The sequence below is a fragment of the Parus major genome, chromosome 8, assembly GCF_001522545.3.
Source record: "Parus major isolate Abel chromosome 8, Parus_major1.1, whole genome shotgun sequence".
Lineage (NCBI taxonomy): Eukaryota > Metazoa > Chordata > Aves > Passeriformes > Paridae > Parus > Parus major.
In genome coordinates this window covers 15,932,099-15,951,190 of record NC_031777.1, presented here as the reverse complement: position 1 = coordinate 15,951,190, position 19,092 = coordinate 15,932,099, and the positions used below count along the sequence as shown (strand labels likewise).

Sequence of the window (19,092 nt, the reverse complement as noted above, 5' to 3'; positions counted from 1 at the left end):
CGAGTATGATCTCACTCATTGGCAGTTGATCAAACTGCAATTTGTCCCAAGAGTTGGGAAGCCACTGCCTTATAACACATCAAGAGCTGCTTATTGAACTGATCTGTGTAGAGTCTGACTCCTTTTCTGTCTACAGCAATTGGTTTTCCTATCAAAACATTTGGGTTTATGGAAATGACAACTTAATGGTTAACTGGAAACACAGCATGATGTTTAAAGTTAAATCATGCTCACTTCACTTTGGAGTCCCATTGTACCCCACTGAATAAAAGTACCTTTCCTTTTGCTGAGGGCTGTACAGCCAGTCCAATCCCAGTGCAATGCTGCTGATGTTAATAGCAAACTTGAATAGCTACACACAACAGTTTAAATCTCTAACATTCATATATTACCATAACTAAACCCAGCACTTTTCATTAATCATACAATGGCATGCTTCTTCATTTACAGCCAGCTGATTAAAATACAGATATATTGTTCTGAACATCACAGAAATCACGGGCACCCAGCCATTGTTTCCAAATAGTGTTTTCTCAGCTTTGTTTCACCACTCAGCTACATATTGCAGATTACAAAAATTATTAAAGATTCCAACATAGAAATGGACAAAAAAGGATCCTAAATAAGAGATTGAAGGGCATAAATTTTCTGCCATAACAAGGATAAAGCTTCAGGTAGAGAAGGCCTACTTCAGTGTCCTCCACCTTACTACTGCAACGTTTCAAACATAATCAAAAGAAACTAATTTGAATTTTTGATAAGGAAATCCTGAAAATAGCCTGATAAGCTACAGATAGATGCCTGTAGCTTTAAAACTTTGTTTACATGAATCCAAACACCTAAAAATTCTTGAAAAACAGATATATCTATGCTGAAAACAAAGCTATTTCTTAGAGAATGGGTCAATGATCTGAAGTCACATATCATCCAAGTCTGTGTGAATCTCACATGAGCTCTTATTGAAAGGGAATGGTTAAGACCCAAAGTACCATTTCATCTCTGACCTACATCTCTAAACGTATCATTACTCAAGGATTGTATCTCAATTCAAGCATATAATTTTGGAATATTTTTCAGAACGGATGCAATGGATGTATCACTAAGCTTCTAATTCTATAAATAGGCAAAAAATTGGTAGTCACAGCAGCTTTGGAAGGTGGTTAAGAGAGGCAGAAACTCCCAGTTTGTAGAGGAAATAGTGTTTCTTTGCCTATCTTTCTGAAATTTATATGAAGGATAAGAACAGAGCTTACACATAGAGATTTTTACCATTAGCTTGTGAGATGTTGAAGAGTGAAAAATTTCAGAGTGCACAGATCATGAGTTATGGGGAAAGAATGAGGTTGACATGGAAGTTTTTACATTACCTTGACATAGTCTGTTGTTTATTCTCTTCATAAAAAGAGAATTTCCCCTACAGAGTCCTTTTCATTAACAGAATATCTTTTCCAGTATTTTTCTTGGGATTATTCTAAAATTTGGTACCCCTGATATTCAGTTTTATTTACTGAATATCATTATTTACTGAATAACTTACTGCACAAATACTGAATACATACTTTGCTAGTTATGAAGTTACAGCTGCCTGTTCCACAGGTTCATTTTTAAAGCATTGTTTCCCTACAAGACAGTTTGGCCAACAATTAACAAAATAATGGACTAGCAAATGTACTTCTTACATTGAGTCCTTAAAATCCAACACTGTACTTTATAATCTCTATAAAGATTTCACAAACTTTTGAGAACATACCTCATGACTATTGCTGTACTTATCCATACAGACAGCTGGGAAAAAAATCAACATAGGCTGTTACATAGAACAATTTGCAGATACAATTTCCAGCTAGACTGAAGCAGATTTGATTATAAAGATGAGGCTGAAGATATCCTGCTTTTTTTAAAGTTTTCTTTTTCTGTAAGGTACTTGAATGGCCATGAAATGTTTTCAATAAAGAAAAATCTACATATGCAAAGGCAGCATTCTGGAAATGGATTTAGAATATTTTGGGATGGAATATCTAAAAAGCTGTCTCACTACCAAAAGCTGCTTCCAGTCTTTTCCACTGCTATTCAGTCACACCCTTCATCCTTTGGGATACATCATCCACCAAATCCTGTTTACAGCCTTAGTAGCCTCTGCATCAGAGAGTCCCTTCCCTACTTACCCTGCACCATCAGACCCCCTTCAAAGGCAATGGCAATGCCAGTAGATGATAGCAATGCCTTGTCTGGTATGTTTTCTCTGTTTTAAAAAAGAAGCAAACCACATTTCATAACATGGAAATAATAATAATGATAATGATAATAATAGTAGTAATAATGTTTCATTGTCTGCATAAGCAATGTTGACCCACAAAAACAGAAATTTAGAATTTATCTTTCATCCATAGTCCACTTCTAACAATTAGAAATACCATTTGTTTATTTATAAATTGAAAAGCTGAATACAGTGTCTGTCCATTATCCACCCTGAAAAACTCATTCTGCCGAAACAACTAACAAGTAACACAAACAATACATGAAAGATCCCATGGAAGATTGGGTAGAGCATGCCTAATTCTGTATGGGCATGCAGTCCTATGTAGCAAGAGCTATACAGTATAAGAATTTTTTACAGAATGGGTTATTATTTCTAAAGTACCATAAAGAGTCTTGCACACCATCAGACAGGATTAGTGATTATTCCTCTAATACTCATTGTCTACCAGTGCATATATATTTCTTTGTATTTATTATAAGCTACGTATTTATAATAATAATTTATGTATATAGTTCCACAAACTTTTTTGGAGAATGGCATTTTTCTGTGAACTGAAGGCAGAACAAGGAACCAAGAACTTCTATGTTCTAACCTTCACTCCAGCAACAGGTTCTTGAGTTTGCAGCCTTCAGCAAGCCACTTCCTGCATTTGTAAAATGTAAATTGTGAAAATGAAGATATAAACACCTGCTTGCTTACCTAGAGAAGGATACTGGAAAACTATTTGGCCTTCACAACCAAAAGCCAAGTCTGACAAATTCACAGTGAATTTGGCAAGGACACATTGCACAATGCACTGCAATCCCAGTGTAGCTTTGGCACCCTATGGTGTTTTCCCTGCATGCTTTCCAGGCTGAGTTTAAGTTTCTGTTTGACCTCTAAACCTGCAGACAGTTATGGCTGTTAAACTCTAATCACAGAATTTGTCTCCTTGACTTTGGGGGGATTAATTAGATGCTTAAAGGTAAGGAATTAACCAAATGCTTGTAGAATGAAGGCTTCATTTGGTGAAGGGCCAATTCTCCCAATTGATAATGTATAAATAAAAATCATGCCTAATTTGCTTCCATTACTAATGCTTTATATACTATATAATTGGAAGTGAATTAGCAATTTATTTTAAATTGTTTACATACAAATCTTATTTTCTTTAAGAGTAGAAATCAACGGCCATTTCTTTTCTAATTTGATGCTGTTGTCACATGTTACAAAGACTAAGCATAAGGAGCTTTTTATTTTAAATTATCTCACTATGTACTGAATTTAAACATTTGATAAAACACTACCCAACATAAATAAAAACAAGTAAATAACAATCAAATATAATCTCATATTTTTATCAATCTAGGACAGTTTCATATTTGAGATACATACAAGAATTTTAAAAACCTTTTTTAAAAGTATTTTGAAGATACTGCTTGAATTCTCCCTAAAAATTACAAGAAAATGGTTCATGTAACTGACAATGTTATTAAATAATATATATAGCTACCATTATTTTTGTGAAACAGTCACCATATTCCTCAAAACAACCTGATCCTTTCTATTTAGAAAGAAGTAAAAAAGTCTCAAAAATACCAGTTAAAGACTGATTCTCTCAGAGACAACTCAGTGAAAAATAATGACAGACAGTAGTGTTAAGACCTTATATTTGTGAAACATGACACAGGTCATCAACAGGAGTCCACAGAAATCCAACTGCACTGTTTTCACATCAAGGTTCTGAACAGCCTGATTGATTCTCTTAAGCCTCTTGGTTCTCTCTCAGCCTCATTCCTCAACTTGAACATATGTGAGTTTCATTCTGGGTATATCACAAGTTAAAGCATAATTACTTGTGTGTTAAAATAGTATGAGCACTTGCCACAGTCAGCAAAAGCTAAGTTACTACCATTGATCATGTGTCTTTCAGAGCTCTGATCCTTTCAACTACCATGACACCACATCCCTGTAGAAGGACACAGGACACATGAATTAAAGAGGCTTTTTGTGAGGTACACAGTGAAAACAAACTCCATTGAGGCAGATAAATTTTTCACTGCACAGACTATCAGATCAAAATATCACAAACAAATGGCCTAGATGGAACTTTCCAAGCTTTTGGAAAGGGAGGGAAAATAACAGGATAAACTACTTTCCCTGACTTCCCAGATTTTTTAAATGCTGGTATCACCTATGTTACATCCCTAACTACAAGTTCCTATCACTCATGACAATTCTTCTTACTTGTCCAGGACAACTACATCTATCATAATCTGGAAAAGAATATAATAATAATAATAATAATAATAAAAGTATTTTGAGTCTAGAACACAAGCCCATTTTCTTCAACCAATCTTGGAATAAGTTCCCTGACCTTGACTGAGTAGTAGGTGTTGTCAGCTTCTTCTATCCTGTGATGACTGAAGTTTGTCCAGGAGACACAATTCTCTGTTAAATCCTTACTGCTCCTTCACAGAAGACATCAGTTTACATAGAAATTATTTGCAAGAATACAAATTACTTCATTTGCAGCCAAATTAGGAATAAAACAAAATTTAGCGACTGTGAAATAGTTGCTTCTCTCCAACCATATAATGGATGGATATATTAATGAACATGGCTTTTTCATTTGGGGGATTCATACCAGTCATGAGATTTTTGATATTACATGCATTTTTCAAAACTCCCTAGAAATGGTCTTCACAATTTGAAAGATAGAAATAGAATAGAATAGAAAGAATTGAATCTGTTAATACACTCCACTCCTCAAAACGCAGTGGCATAAACACTAATGTCCAACATACTGCAAGTGGGAAGTAACACTGAATATTTTGCTTGACAGAAGACAGGCTGCCTAAGGAACATTCTTCCATGCAGTTCTGGATCCAAGTAATTCCAACATTGTCTGTTTTCTAAGAAGACTAGATCCTTAATGGAAAAGCTGCTGCTAGCAATGTGTTCATTAGACTTGGAAATGGAGAGTCACTCTTCTAGCCTGGAGCCAGAAGGTGGGCTATCTTGGAGGCAGGGTTGATAGCTTTTGAATACCAGATGAAGTCTATAGATACAAGACTGGTGTCAAATGACAAGAGCCTTAAGCAGATGGATGACAGTGTGTGTGCACTATAGGCTGTTGTTAATTTACTAGCTAGAGATAATGCTTCTATAAAATTAAAAATGAGTCACTGGAAAACAGCCTGAGAGGCCATAGCCTGCAGATTTCAGGCCTCCTGGCAGGCCTGCATTGTGGGGGATATGTTTTTATAGAATTATGAAAATTAAAATTGCATGTTAGAGAGAAAGAAAATGTAATTGTTTCTCTTACTAGCTATTTAAGCTATTCATAGTTTGGATTTGTAATTCACAAGTACATATTCAGTAAAATGGAATAAACTAGTCATAGAAACTCATAGACAAGATACACATGAGCAATGTCAAACATATATAATATTAATGAATTTTCAAGTGTCAAGATGTAGGGTTTATGTCTGGAACTATGCTTTCATAATTTCAGCATGACCATATACAAAGTCCCTCCTTATCACCATTGCTCTGCATAAGACTTTTCACTGCTGTTGGTTCATGCTGGAAATTACTTTTCTTCTGCTTTTATCTTGGAATGAAAATTTCATGTCATACTTCTTACAAGACTGTCAGTAGATTTATGTATCATAACATAGATGAGGCTGTCTCATTGTTTCCTTGCTTTAAATGTAAGACTGTGCATCAAACTCAATGTAAAATTTTTGTGAGAGTCCATTCTGATAAAGAAGCAACTTTATTGCCAAAGGCAAAAAAGGGAACTATAAAGAATAAACACACAGTTCTTAGCATGGTTCCTATGCTACCATTTACTGGGAGGGATACCACTTACTATGCAATCTAGAACTCCCTGGGCCATTCAAGACCATCTAATCTTAAGAAGACAGTGAAAAATTCAAGCAATCTGCCATCCAGAGAGGCTGGATCTAGTTGCCTATATAGCCAAAATTGTTCTTGATCCCTACATAAATTTATCAAATGCCCTAAAACAATTTAACTTACTGCTGACAACCAAATTCCAAGAGATGTGAAAAACATGCTGTTTCTAACACCTAGATGATTCCTTTAATATTCTCATCTATCCAATGTAAAAGTAACAATGCCTCACAATTTTTCAGTACTTTTTGCCCCTGCCTTTGCTGGTGAATATATCCCCTTGGACACCATTACCCCTAGAACCCCAGCTTAAAAACACAAAAGAAGCCACATGGTAGTGACAAAGTCAGAAGAAACCACACTTGTGATGCCCATTCAGGGTTCACATATTTTTTTATCCACAGCCCCAGTGAGCTGATGTAGAAAGCCAGCTACACTGTTGCAATTCATCCTACATCGGCTCAGCGCCACTGGGTCCAGCAGTATTACTGATGGTTTACATGCATGTGAATGAGGGCAGAATTAAATATGATATATGAAGAGATGTTCTTCAAAGCTGAAAAAGAGATGAGAGGAAGGAAGGGGAAGAATATGCAGACAGTAAATTAGTTATCCTGCATAATATACTACAATCAAGGTCACATGTAAACATTTATGTGTATAAATACATAATACTGCCCATGCAATACTGTGCCGATTCTTTTCAGACAGTGACAGAGATCTCTGCGCAGCAATGGACATTTTTCAGCTTTAGAAAACTTTAATACAAAAATGTCTACCATAGAGACTTTAGTCACTAACACATCCAAGTATTACAGTGCAGCACCTCTCATTTCCACTTGAAGGTGAAAGGCTGACTTTACAAAAAAGTTGGGGTTTTTTTCAGTCCTATGCAACACCACCTGTCTCATCAGCAGGACCACTCTAAAGGGATGGGCCTCAAGGCACCTCAGTCCCAAGATTCTCCATGCCTCATTCTTCATCCACGCTGCTAGTAATGTACCATCACTGGCACAGTTACACCTGAACACTCTGGTGCTGCCAAACACCTGGCTTTATTTTCCACTGTCCAAATGAAAAATAAGCATAATCTGCTATTTGAGGATACAGCAAATGAGGGAGTTCATGACAAATTGTGTTGGTTTATGCAGAATAGTGATAATAAGATACAAATGAGAATTTTTTGCTTAATGAATAATACTAATCACGTTTCAACAAATGCTGTGCCCTTCTAATTAGAGAGAATGCATAAAATCAGCTTAATTTATTTGTGACTAGTTATACATAGTTTAAATATTTACTAGAGATTTACTCTAACGTTTGAAATTATTTTAAACAGCTCTTGCAGTAAAACCAGACCTAGTAATGTAAAAGAAGTTACAATTCTAACTTCTGCCCTCCCTTTCGTTATGTAGCGTGTGATGTATGCCCTCAGTTTTCAAGATGCAAGAGAAAGGATATTATTGATTTACATGCTAATTCTCCAACTGTTACTAATTTTCTTGATTCCTGCTTCCAAAGTTGCACTTCCAACATTCATCACTGTAGTACACTAGAGGGGCTGAGCATCTTTTTCAATAAATTACAGGAACTATGACTAATTATAGTGATATTAACTATGCAAAGTAATGTGTAACTTAAAATGGATACGTTTATCATTTCAAATTATGCTTTTGACTCTTGATAGCCTAATACATGGATGCCTTTCCTCTTTTTTATACAGATTATGAACTCTGCTATATTTTTAAAAAAATCTGTTTCACAGATATAGCATACCTTGTGAATTTGATGAACGGAAACAAATCATTTACATCTCATGTAATGCCTAGTGGGTAGAGGACAAGATTAATACCAAGGGCAAGGAGGGCCAAATCCTGATTGTTATAGGAAAGCACTGAGGATTCAGCTTGAACAGTGCCATCAGAAGGTATCTGGCCTACAGGATTTGTACCCTATTCTTTATGTCTTCCTAATGCTAGGAAGCTAATAGTGCAAGTTGCTTGGCTGATAATACCAGCAGCATGAAGCAGTCAAAGCAAAAATGAGTGCAACTGACTTTCAGCAGTTAGGAAAGTATTACACAGGTTTAAAACAATGGCAGTGCAGTTGTGCATGTGTAAGAGCTCTGCATAGCAGCAGGACTTTCTAGCAGCACCATGTAGTTCTTCCAATGTGGAAGAAACACAACCTCTGTCTTCTCAGGCATTTTCACATTACCTAGTATTTCATGGTACAGATATACAGCTCTCAGTAACCAAATCAAATTAAGGAATAACATAGACTGGTATGTTGTCAGAGAAACTAAAGCAGTACAGATGCACAATGCCAAATTTCTCTACAGAATCTGCAGAAATTAACCACCAGAGACCAAAGAGTTAGGACAGATCCTTCCATATACTTAGACTTTTATTTTCCACTATGTCAGAATAGTCTAAGGGTTTGGGGTTTTTTTAAAAAAAAAAAAAAAATCCATGCAGACATCTCCAGGGGTTTACCAGAGGAACATCTGGATTTTAGACCTCTCCCATTACTTCCTTAGCCAACATATCCACGTGTTCTGAGTTTTGGGATGGGTGCTCTTGTACTTGCATGATACTGGCTTTAAAATGTGTCACCTTTCCTGGGCATATTTCCACTTCAGAGTTGCATCATATGGGATCTGACCACTACTTTTCTTAATCAAAATACTCAATTAAAGCACCCAAGCAAGGACTCTCCTGAGGTCCAGAGACTTCACTCTGGCACTCTCCTTCCTCACTTCCCTCAGTCTATTGAATTCCACTGTATCATGGCCACTACAGCCATGTGCAATTACCACATCATCAACCAAACCTTTACTGTTAGTGGGCAGTAGCAGACCCAGCTGTGAATCACTCCAGCTGGCCCTTCCAATATCTGAATCAAGAAGTTAACCCTGCTATCCTCCAGAAATCTTTTTGTCTCCTAACATCTGCCCTTCCATCAGGTGTCAGATCTTCCAAGGGTAAAGTGTACACTGATGTTGTCTTAATTAAAATGTCTTCCAAAATAATATAAAATTACAGGTATTTCACTAATGCAGTTTTATAACTCTGAAGTGGACCTTTTGCATATATTTATAATGGCATTTTATGGTGGCTTGAGGACCTGAAGCGCTAATCTTCGTTCCACTGAATAACAAGCAATACGTTACCTTATGATTCAATAAAACATCATTCGAAAGCTTCAGCACTATTGCACAGCAGAGTAAATCAGGCCAGTATGTCATTCAAAGAATAACAGAAAACACAGGAAGTTCTACCAAAGAACTTAGGGGTAAATATCCCCATTCCTATATCTACAGAAGACCTGAAAAACTAGCACAATATTTGAGAATAAAACTGGAGGTTTGAAGAAGAGTTTGCTGAGTTATCATTACAGCTGGACTTGTGGTTTCTTGAGGTTGAGTAAGTATGGTCTAGTACTTCTAATCTATTGTTACTAATATTTCCAGGTTTCCAGGTCTCCTTTCTTCTCATCTTTGCTGCTCTGGTAATAGCTGGGTCAGCTGACTGTCAGTTTGGTGTTACCATCTACACAACCCAAGTCTTTTCTCATCAGCAGAAAATGAAGATTCTAGTAGTGACCTGGACATCAGCACATTTCAATGATACCCTCTTGTGGCTGAGCTGTTTATCAGTTATCTAAGCTGGGTATGTGAGATGAACACTTGCAGAAGATAATTTTGGCTCTTAGAAGCTATGTCGGTAACCAGGAAGGAAACCTTACTCTTATAAGAGAAAATTAAATGCTCTTCCCAGAGAACTTTAAGAAAGGGCTTTCCCTCTACACAACTTCCAGTAGAGTTCCTGACATTCCAACCTGCTTACCGTATCCCTGTGGTTACTACACCGGTCCTGCTTCCTGCTTTGCATAGCCAGAATGTCACCAGAAGGGAGAGAACTGTCACTGAGGCCCCTCCTGCTTCTGAGGGGGTTGCTCAACCCAGGGGCATCAATGATGTCTGTGCTGTTTAGAGAGTCTACTCCCTTTTTCCATCCCTCATCTTCCACTATTCTCCAGCTTATCATGTAGTTTTAAGACTTGGCCTTAGTATGGCAGTCTGTCTTCTAGGATGTTTACAGAACCACTGGCTGCACAACCCCCACACCTCAGCTGGTCCCTCAGCACTGGGGCACGTCTAAAAGAACGGAAATAGAATTTGCAAACCTGAGTCTTGAAAGAGTTTGAGTGTACTAATGTGCTTTTTTGAATTTCCAAATACAGCACAGAATAATTTGGGTTGGAAATCACAGAAGGTCACCTTATACAACCCCTGCTCAAAGCAAGAGTCAAAAAGACAAGACTCAGCCAAGATCTAAATACCCACAGGGAAGGAAGCAGTCTAACTTGTTCCGGTGTGTGATCACTATCGTGGGGCGAAAAAATTAAACCCTTATATTTAATCTAAATGTTTTATATCCTAAATTTTATCTGCTGCCTCCCATCATGCCACTGCATCTCTCTGAGAAGAGTCTTTTATAGATCCACCCATGAGTTAGCTGTAGAAAGCAAAGACACCTCCATAGCCTTCTCTTAGAGGTGAGCATATCCAACTCTCACTCTCTCCTTGTATGTAATGAGCTCCAGAAGGCTTCATATGTAGTGATTCTGATTACTAAACAAAATTTAATTCAAAGCTTTGGTGGAAGACAATTTCTGAGACTATTTAAAATCAGAATTGAAAATCACTTACTAGCATCATTTACAATTTTAAAGCACAGCTCACAGCTGTCCTAGTTATGTTCTTATCAATCTCTTCTGGACAAGTATTCTCAAGTCCTCTACCTCATCTAATGTTTTCTAATTCCCCTCTCAAGAAAATTTACTCTCAGGAAGTCATTGAGAGTTCACAATCTAATTAAACAAAAGCGCTGTATGATAAAATTTACCACAGATGCATCAACCATGCTCTTTAAGTAGAGCTGAGATTCTCAAATTTGAAAATTCCTTATCAAAATCCAAGCTGCTTTAGAAACCTACAAACAGTATGTCCAAAGTAAGGAATAATGAGGTTCTGTCCTTGTAGTGTTCTGGACCTTAACATACTTCATTACCATTATCACTTAGAATAAACCCATAGTTTTAATCAACATGAAAACAATGAAGAGTTTGTCTACTATTCAGGACATTTTACATGACTGATATTATGTATGCACTTTGCTTAGGCATTTAACTCTCACTTTTTACTTCTCAGGGAAATGTGACAATTTAAAGTTCATATTCACTGGACTACCATCAGATGTAAAATTCCACACCACTATAAAATGGTCACTTTTTAAAAAGTATCTTTATGTCATGCTCTATGCTTTTAATACTACTAATTGCTAAAAACATTACTAAAAAAAATAATTTCAGCCTTTGATAGCAGAATCCCAGATCACTTATGAGATATATTATGGTTAGATGTGGTCCAGTGAAATGCTTTTGTGCTAAGCCCTCTTTCAGTAGGTCTTCATTTCAATTGTATTAGATTTAGATGTAAAGCTAAAAAAATTAAGACATTTATAGTTAGACGTGTTCTGGTCTACCCTATGAGTCACAGAATTCTAAATATTGTGCCAATAACATTTTCCCCCCAGATATCTCATTTTGTAGGTCATGCAAAGATACAGCAAGACCGCCTACATACACACTCAACAAACAGCTGAAATCTACAGCCTGCCCTCCTTTCCAATACGTATCAATTTAGAGACAGAAGATTAACAAATGAATTTGCCTTGCAGGGTGGAAGAAAGCCAAAACACTGCCACCATTTTATTCTATGTGGAGAAGCAAAATTCTTATATTAGACTAACAGACAAGGGTGTGGAGGCACAGTGTGACAGATTACAGACATGATCCTTTACAGTCCAGCTGAAAAGAGGAGATCTAATGTTGAGTTCTCAAGGCTCCTAATTTAGACCATGAATATTGGGTGTGGAACTGGCCTGCAGAATGACTATCTTCTCTTACACTCACCACTACTACCCACAACTGCTAAGCTCTTTCCTAATTTTTCTAAGCTTTTTCTAAGTTTTTCCAATCACTGCACAGCCAAGAATGAACAAAGCTGAAGGACTGAGGGACAGGAGAAATGGATGCTTAGGAGTCCTGCTTCTCCTTCTTGTCATTGTAATCTCCTGTAGATTGCCCATCCAACATAACTGATTAATCCCCCAAAAGCACTAAATGATTTCAAGGGTATTGATGCATAACCCTTACCAGTGATTTTCTTTTAAGCCTCAAAGATACTTCCTGGAGAATTTATAACATCCAAATCTCCCACATTGAGAACAATATGGTTTTATGAAAGGAATGAAGAAATATACCTATTTCAATTGGTCAACATCATTAAATTACTCCTAACTAGTTACTTCTGGATGAAAAATACTACAGCTTCACAGACAAAATATTACTTCCTCCTTAGACACACTTTAAATAAGGCTTAAGTGGGACATCAGTGGCTGGAATATGCTCATGTTTCCTTAGCTTCTCCAGAGAGCATTTCCTCTGATTCTAAATAGGAGTCATTTAATGGCTTTGACTCAACTGCATCTCTGAACCTCAAGAAAGCAGGGTCTCTTCTCTGACATCTTCTTTTGATCTGATATTAAAAGATGTTCAATTGCCTATAAATCCTTTCATTAGCCACTGTAGATCAGATTTTCAGAGGTACTTCATACCTGAACTCTGGCTTCAGAGGGGAGAGGGTATGCAGGATGACTACATCTATGTACAGCCCAACATCTACATCAATTATATATTATACTGAAAGTCACCAAATCATCAGTATCAAGTCCTGCACACATTAAAATCATCAGGCCTATTTTACAAAAGTCGATGTGCTGAAGTGCAGCTGTGCCCAGTTACCTGGGAAAGTAAATTTCTTTGCTCTAAAGAGGTGGACTCAAAGAGCAGAGTTGATGCCAAAAGCTAAGTGGCAAAGCTGTACAGAGAATGCAGTTCTACCAAAAAGTTCTGGAGCTCAAAGCAAGGGGAGGGATTAGTTCTATGCTGTGCATGGGAGGAACAGCAGTGGCAGTGTGCTAAGGAGATAAAGACAACGATACAACTATTTCCTAGGCACAGCACAACAGTTTCTGGAGTAAACATTCTTTGAAAGCTCATGTAAATTCTCATGAAGTTTTCTTTCACAAGAAAATGCTTTAAATATTTTGTTGAATACACTGAATGTACATCTAATATAAACCTGACTCTGGCTGAAATTTTGCTGAAATTCAACTTTCTGTAATACTCAAATATACATGGACCCTCTTCATTTCAATAAAATGGACCAATTTCTGCCTCCTTGAACCTCTCTCTGTAGTAGAATTTACATAAAAACTCATCAAGACTATCCTCCGTATGTAAAAGCAGATTTCTGGGAAAGCACAGGCTGAAGGCTACTGGTGAAACTGCCATTCCCTCAGGCTCAAGTTCTGTAGACAATCTATCAGTTGGTTAACACGTAAGTCAACCCACAGTGTAAGTAACGTGTAAGCCAGCACAGACAGTTCCACGCTGCCACAAGCAGATTGTTCCTAGTACTTCCATTGGTTTAAAGTCTGGCTATGCTCCCCTGCATGTCACAGCGTGGTTGCTGAACAAAAGCTCACCTACGGTAAGCCTGCTCTGCTTGCTCAGTGAGTTGCTGCTTACTTTTTAAAACTTACATTCCCTTTTTGCCCCAGCAGCATCCCTCAAACAACATTTCTCCTTAATATTAATAGCAACTCTGATATAAAACTGTTCCCAAATGGTTGGTATAGGTCCTGCCCTGTTATCTGAATTTCTCCTGCTATGGAATACACCTAAAAAGTACCTTCTTTGTAGATGTAAAGGATCTGAGTGGCCAGAGCTGCTCCTGCTCAGATGAGCTGGCATAACATCCCAGAATTCTATTTCACATCACTTACAACTTCAGTTTAATATATATCAATATCTGTGACTAAATGGTACCTCAGTGTTACGAGAGTTATCACACAGCATTTACAGCATGGATTCCAGGATACTCCAGTCCAGTTGCTTACTGCTGCTGATCCACTTAGCATGCTAATTCCAACTCCTACTAAACCAGCAGGAAGACAAGACCCTAACTTGTTACAATTCATTTCTGTATTGCTGAGGCCATTTCAGCTCACTGAGATGTTCATTCAGAGAAGTTTTCATTACTCTTTGGTTAATGTGGCAGTTAATGTCCTTGAGCTCCATGTTCCTGTGTCCATTTAAAAATGTGGGGAAAAAAATGGGTTGCCCTTATTTAGGACACAATCTCATAGTCAATCATTTGAAAAATCTTCATTTGCAATTGCTCAAGTGGATAGTGAAACCATTTCCTGAATGATGCTGCTTGCCTTTCAGATTCCTCTCGGTATTAGAAGGTCTATGTTAACTCTGGATCAGTGTTCTTTAATAAAACAGCACAGCAGTAAACACCAAAAATAAGTCTTTCATACTTAAGGTACTACACATTAGAAAAATGTAATGTTCTATCGATGTTTCTTGCTGTTTTATTGTTACCTGATATATGTTGGACTTTCAATCCTTTCTATGCCCTGAGCATTCATTACATTTACACATTTTACAGTTCTCTAGTAATTTTGCAATACATTTTCCTGAATCAGCTGATGACATTTAATGGAATGTTTAAGACACGACATAAAACCCTAAATGCTTTTGCTTATTCTGGGGAAAAAAACTGTGCACATAAATTGGTTTTCATATTAAAAACTATGTTGGTGTACCCAGCATTTTTGCTTCGGCTATACATATTAAAATATAACTAAATGCCTCTTATGCAATACTGCAGCATAAGTACAAATAACAAGCATTTGTACTTTACAAGCAAGCTATATGATTAAGGAGCTATTAATGAAGTGAAACAAAACCTCAGTGCTAGAATGTAATAGTCCATGAAATTCTTATGGGGAGAAAGAGAATCTGCAGTGAATAAATATTAACCTAAATGCAAGAGAAAATATAAAGCAAACAAAAAAAGAAAGCATTTTTAAAGCCAAAATTTTGGTAAAAACTGCTGACTACTTAAGGGAAGTCTATTTGCATACCACAGGGCTCCATCTGCTGTGGAAAATATAGGCTGCAAGAATGATTTAATATTTATTAGAAGTAGTGGCCATTGTTAATTATAATTTGCACATTTACAAATCAGCACTGATAGCAATACAAATTATGAAATATAAGGGTGTTATGCTGGATACTGGGGAAAATAAGATGACAGACAAAGTTAATGGAGTATCCCTAACAACAGCTCTGTCAGAACACATCAGAGAACTAATCCAGTTACAAAGAGCCTGCAATGGAAAATCTATTTAAAATATTAAAATGCTGTTTGGTAAAAGCTTTTTCCTAGTGCATTTTACTTAAACAGTTGCTTATTGCTCATGGGTCATTAGCTATACACCCAGATGCATTCTGCAAACTGCTGTTCGAAAGAACAGCAGAAATTAAATAAGAAATAGATTTCTGCAGCATTTTTCCTGAAATCTAGAATCATCTTACTGAGGATTACAGACAGAAAAGTAGTATCAGCTACTTCCAAGATAGGTGCTGTTACTGTTACAACAACTAGATATTTCCTTTCATTAAAAAAATAGAAAAGCAACATGCTATGGAGAACTTGACTCATTTGAAAAAATTTCCATCCTTGGAACTCACTCCAAGTGGATTAAGAGACCAATATGCAGAGAAAGTAATTCCAATACTGAAAACTTAGTTCTAGTTTGACTTAACATTACTTTGATTTCAACACCAAAACTATAAATAGACTCTTATTTAGTAAAACCACAGAAATCACCATTGATTGTTTTCATTAATCTCACTTTTCTCATGGTCATGTAATATGGATTACAGATAGAAACCATTAATGCTTTAATAGCAACTCTGCTCGCTGAGTCATTCATGCTGCTACTGATTTCTGCGTTTTCACATCAGGTGTGTGGTCTGTAATATAAACCATGAGGCAACCCTAACCCCATTTAATTCAACAGGTAGCTTAGTGTTTATGTCACCTACTACATACAAGGCAAAAGTATGTACAAGGAAAGTGCCTGTAATAGTCTCAGTATAGAGTTCATTGTAACACACGAGCTAATTGTGCTCCTATGGTACAGACAAATCATATTCAGTCTACAGAAAGAGATACAACAGTTGTCTCCTTAAAGTCCAACAGATTAACTACATTTTAATCTGAAACTCTGGCCATGGGTCACCCTAGACTGATCTAGCAGTGTTCAGCTCACAAATTCTGCTGGAAAAAGTCAAGAGTACTACATTTTAGCTACAGCTTCTTTTATCCATGTATTGGATTTCTTTTTAAATCATGTTTTTCATGTTTATCATGTCAATTACGCAGTTAGATATGCTGATGGAAATGGTCTGGTGGAACCAAAACTCCTGTTACAGGGGCACAATACACCAGTTATGACAGAATCATGAACCCACAACTGTCTTTCTGTTCCTTCTGTTGTTAGTGAATATTGTTTGTTCTCTGATCAGAAGAGCTGCATTTTGTCTTCACTTGGTTACTCATACCAGTAGCTGGATAATTAAACAGTTAACACTTGTTTTGCTGGAGTGCAATTTAAGATAGATGTATTCATTTGAGTTATACAGGGTCAGTTTCCCTCCAAAAGATGTTATTCCTGAGCATCAAATGAAAGGAGGTATTTCAATGCTAAAAAATCATACCTTCTGGTGCAGAATCAGTATCTGCCCATTTTCACCTCCTCAATTCCTTCCCTTAGCAGTGCTTTCAATAATGAAATCATTCTCACACATCTATGCCTGCAAAGAGGAAAAATAGACTTTGCTATTTTTGACTCTGAGTCTCTATTTATTGTGCAATCAGAAAGGTGATTAAAATATTATCAAAATTAATGCCCAACAATTGCATAATGTACTCATTTTCGGATTTTTTGCCAAACTATTTCTTTGTGCTTTTGGGGCTCTATAAGAATCACCAGATCCTTTACAAGATGTGTGATGATGGGGAAGATTATCCAGAATTTTAGGCAGCCTGTTCTACGGCAAGATGCCAAGACCTCATTTGACCGCTGATGTCCTACTCTATGGTAGTTGAGGGCAATCTCTGCTTTTTGTGAGGCAATAATTCCACTTTATAAAGAAAAGTTGTCGCAAGACACAATAATGATTGCTGCAAGTTCCTCTCTTTCGCAAAACACAAAAATCTCTGATTACCCAAAGAACGAAGAAATGATAAAATAAAATGGTTCAAGCAGAGAATGTAATTCTGGTTTTGTGAAAACCAGACCAAAATAACATCATTTCCAGATATTTTTACATTCTTTTTGTGTCATGCCTGCAATGTAAAGACTATCTTTATACTTGGTTGAAAATGTCCTTGTCACCAGCAGCTCTTCAGATCCCTACAACACCTAGATCACCTGATCTCAGTGCAGGAGTACTATGAGCAGGCCAAAGAAGAAACACAGCAAGAATATGAAATAGCTCTTTGGCATGGTTAGTGAAGCAGTTCTTCAGCAGCTGTTACTCAATTTAGTGCTGTTATCTCTATTTATTCTAGAGACTGTTTTTTCCTTCAGCAATCTCTAGGGTCAAGACATCAGAAAAGCACAGAAAGATCACCCATTGTTTTTTTCATTGTGTGAAGTGTTGACCTGGTAAGCACATGAAATTCCATCCTAAATAATAAAAAAACCCCATAAATGTTTTACTAACCCATCATTATTCCATATATGCTGAGGACCAAACAAAGCAGTGTACTGCTTCTGTAGGGGTGGAGAAACAAGAAAATTAAACTTCCTACAGGTAGCAAGTACTAGCACAGTCTGTGCTGTTCATCCTGCCCTGATAAGTCTATGTCATTTTAACATGTACATGCTCATTTATTATGTCACAGGTCAGATCAAACAGCCACCCAAATTGCAATTTCCAGAGCTGAAATAACGTATAACTCCCATTCATTCTTCAGAAATCTCTTGAAGTAATAATTTTCACTCTGGGTCAAATATACACTTAGCAAAACACATCTAACAAATTTATGGGTTTTCCTCTGAAGTCAGCAAAGCATTTTCACACAATAGTCCATAATGAGTATAAAGAACCTGCTCTATTTACTAGGCATTGTAATTTCTTGCTCAGAAACATGAAAATAGAAACAAGCATAATAAATTTCCTCCCCTACTTGGTCTCTTGATAGCAGCACAAAAGGAATAAATGATTGCATGGATGGCAAAGATGTCCCCTTTTGCATAACTACTGGCCAGGATAATGAAAGGTTCTGTGACACAGGCACCACTATTCCCCAGTCCTGTAGATCAGTTTTTCTTGAAAGGTACCTAAAGCTCTAGTTTTTCCCAGATACCTAGAGCTCATCAAGTACATTTTGTTGTAAAGAGTAAATGAAGTAGTCAGAATGGTCCTTTCTGAAGACTGACAGTTTTCTGCAGAACGCCAGGCAATCAGCTCCATGGACATTCATAGCAATGTGGCATCCCACACACATCATAATCCACATAGTCCTTGGTACTAATTAGATTTGGGGTCCCAGAAAACCCTGGGAAGCCTCAGAGCTGGAGAAGTGCAAGAAGTGGACAATAATAAGTTAGAGAAAAGTTGGGCTTGAACAGTGGCAGAAATGGACTTGGATATTGGGTATGAATGCTTCCTGCAGGCCACAGAGCAGTTTGGAGAAACCAAAGTTAGGCTGAGGTTTAGCTGGCAGTTACTCCAGATTAGATATGAAAGGTGTTCTAAAGGTGAAAAAACTCATGAACCCCTCTCAGTACTATGCCATCTGGACCCGTGATAACTGTATTTCAATGGTCTCTTGAGTAGAAATATTTTCTCTGGATTTCGTGCTTTGAGGTTTCCCAATATAATGTTTCTGATCTTTGCAATAGAACCCAATGTGAAATTTCTAGTTATGATAC

At 37.0% G+C, this 19,092-nt stretch overlaps 1 long non-coding RNA gene across 5 annotated transcripts in view; it reads right to left on the bottom strand.

Annotated features, from left to right (window-relative positions):
- LOC107207985 overlaps positions 1-19,092 on the bottom strand; it is a 473,398-nt gene that overhangs the window by 321,030 nt on the left and 133,276 nt on the right. The gene's annotated exons all lie outside the window — the stretch shown is intronic.